Source organism: Solanum pennellii, chromosome 9, assembly GCF_001406875.1.
Source record: "Solanum pennellii chromosome 9, SPENNV200".
Lineage (NCBI taxonomy): Eukaryota > Viridiplantae > Streptophyta > Magnoliopsida > Solanales > Solanaceae > Solanum > Solanum pennellii.
The window spans coordinates 20,438,354-20,441,770 of NC_028645.1; the positions used below are offsets into that span (position 1 = coordinate 20,438,354).

Here is a 3,417-nt window from a genome sequence, read left to right on the forward strand (position 1 = left end):
GCCTGCGACGGTCCGTCCTGCTGCTCCGTCACAGAGTTCAGAGACTCAATTCCACTAAAGGGTCTGTAACGGTCCGTCGTGCCCACGACGGTCCGTCCTGCCATGTCGTCACGAAGTTCAGAGAGTCGATTTCAGTACCCAAATTTCAGAATTCTAAGTGTTTTTGAACGAGACCCCCTCGACGGTCCGTCGTGCCCATGACGGTCCGTCGTGGGATCCGTCGACTCAGCCAGTTTTTCCAGAAATAAAATCTGCTGCTTAAAACGACTAAACAGGTCGTTACAGATAGTTTAGCTACATGATAATAAATCTAAAATTTAAAACTCAATTTATAGTTTCCCAAAATTTGGGCGAGATAAGTCGGGCTCATCGAGTGGTTTGGCGATCCGCCCTTTGCTCTCTTCCATACCAAAATTTTATTGGTTCTTAGCATCCAAGTCCTGTAACTTTGGGTTATTTAGTGTGCTATCGCTGAACCCATCGGCGTTTCGCTGATTGCCCATTTATGTCGCCGGCTTGATCACTTCCCCCAAGGTTGGTACACTAGAACGATAGGAGAACTAGAGAACCACTCGGTGGTTTGCCGATTTGTACTGCTGATCACCGTGATCGCCTTTTCTCTACTTCTTCACCTTTTTTTCTCCTTTTTTCCTAGTAGTGTCCTTGCCTTTCTCATTTGCTCATATACCTGACAATGATGTTTTAACATCAGTTTATAAAATAAATTAGGCATTTGATGCTTTTAAAACTATCAAAACAAAGCCCTAAATCAGTCAAATATTGGACTCATCATTTACCATAAAAATCAATGATATGGAGTTACACTCTCAAAAACTTAGCTCACATTTGGGATTAATTAGGCTTTTATATATATAAATATGTCCTAGATCAATAGCAACACTTAAATAATATTCTATATATTTCTTGGGAGCTTCTCTAACTCAAAACCATCACTAGGATCCTCATGACGATATAACGCCTAACCCCCATTGCCAGAGTCATACTATACCTTGCTGGAATATAGAAAAACAAAACTGAACATATGTATCCATCTAAAAAGCCCAACGTGGTTGAGTGAGGAGTCACCCGAAGCAATACCATGATCCTATTTATACTAGTTGCACATATTAGGGGTTCAATCTATTTTAACTATTACCCATATAGGTGCTCAATACGACTCCCATAATGTTACCTTATGATCATAGTAATATCTATGTTCAGTTATTGCTCAAAAGTACTTCTTTAAGGAATATTTGTCCTTTATTTTAATGGACTAAAACTTCTTCCTGGAACATGTTATGATTTCTTAAAACAAATCATACTTTTACTGTGAAAATAATGCATATGAAACATGTAGTGTTCCGTTAAAACTCTTCTCTACGGTAATTTAAAATACTTTTGCTTGCTTTAATTTTGTAGTCAATGCATGAAAGTAATAATGTAAAAAACTTTCAACAATTCAAAACTAAATGGGGTTAATGTGATAAGATAAGAATGAACAATCATTAAAAATCCAACATACCTGACGAAGTATAATCTCAATTATAAGAATTAGAATTCAACGATAAGAGATCAAATCATACTTGGAATTCAAGTAACTTGGGGAAAGTCACAATTATTTATAATAGTTATAACTTATAACCTTGCGAAAAAAGTGACAACCGTACAATCTAAAAAGGTGCCTAACTTGGAAACACTTTTTCTTTTTTGGTAAGTTTAAAAAACATATTTTTTTTTCTTTTTTAGGCATGACATGTTTAAGACCACAAAACTTAATGATATTCTAGAACATTTTACATATTTTTAGTCTAAGACTATATTATTCAAAAGTCATTCTTTACCTTCTTAAACTTCATATCAAATCAAAACTAGACGAACACATGCAAACAAAAGGACTATCTATTTTTACATTTCGATTATGTAAATGAACTAACCTATTTTCCTTTAACTATACGGGAGTGTTTATCAAGAACATTGCAATTCTATGAGAACACTTCCTCTTAGGATCATGGATCTCTTAGGGACGACCCTAGGCATACAAAAGATCCACTTTAAAAAATAATCCGCAAATAATGAATCTATTGTGAAACTCAACTACTATCCACCGTGTAAGAAACCAGAGCTCACATTAGGAGCAAGGTCTCACTATGATCTAACATCATTTATCGTTTTCCATCAACATTGTTTTAACGAATTTCATGTTTTTGTGGACAACGAATGGTACTCCATCAGCCCAAATTTCAATGCTTTTGTCGTTAACAGGAGACACACTTATGATTAGAAAATTTACACGCCAGCACTACATAATAAAGTAATGTATTATGTAAAAATCATAAAAACATAGACAAGTGGACAAACAATACATATTTATGTGAAAAATGATACATGATCTTTTCACATGACGATGTGCAATGATATACTTCATGATAATTCTTAGGACGTACAACATGAATATGATTTCCTTCGCGTAATTGACCAACTGGGTTATAACATTTTTGTTTTTCCCTTATGCAGGCGCTTTGGGATGGTAGATACAAAAGTTGCTTGCACAAAGATTTGGTAAACAACAAGACTCCTAGGAATCACCTTCTTTCGTTCTTTATCCAGAAAAAGATGAGGTACTAAGTCCACCAACTAAATTGGTGAACGCCAACAACCCGCAAATATATCCCGAATTCTAATGGCGTACCCTCTTTGAGTTTACTCGGAAGAATCACAGAGCTGATACATAAGTCTTCAAAATTTTCAATGTGGCTTCAGAACAATACATCACAAGTTGAAGATATATACATATGAGGTTCAAGATTGAAAACCTTGGATTTTTATTTATATATGGTGAATCTTGGCTTGTAGTTTTATTAAGTTATTTCTAGGTTTCTCAGACTTCCCAAAATTGTTGCCGCACCCATGTTCGATTTTCAATAATGCATTACTTTTGGTGTATGTGGCACACACATTGCGATATTTTTGAAGAATTCAAGCAACATATATAGAGTTATACATAGTATTGACCAATTGATTTCTACTATTTTGTATGCGGTTGAATAAATAAATAAACACTATGGAAAATTCAGAAATTTCGTAAATGGTGTCCAAGATTTAATATATATGTATGAAAATGATTTTTATTGATATAATTCATACAATTTTCTTATAAATTGTATAATATTTTGTGAGTAGTGTCCAACTGGACGTTGTGAGGTATATGTAGTTATGCCACTGGTTGATGGAAGTTGAAATATAGGACATAGTTATCTCTTTGAGTTACGTTTTAGTGTTTAACACATATATTTTGTTATATTAGTCAATAATATATCATTCTTAGTGCAATAAAATTGTTTTCTTCAACTTTTCTTACATTGTTATTTCCTAAGTTTGTTTTCTTTCAAAAAGCAATGAATCTAGTGAAATTTTCTT

At 34.1% G+C, this 3,417-nt stretch overlaps 1 pseudogene; it reads left to right on the forward strand.

The window, feature by feature from the left end:
* LOC107030043 overlaps nucleotides 1-2,732 on the forward strand; it is a 15,482-nt pseudogene extending 12,750 nt beyond the window's left edge.
* The last annotated feature ends 685 nt before the right edge of the window (nucleotides 2,733-3,417 follow it).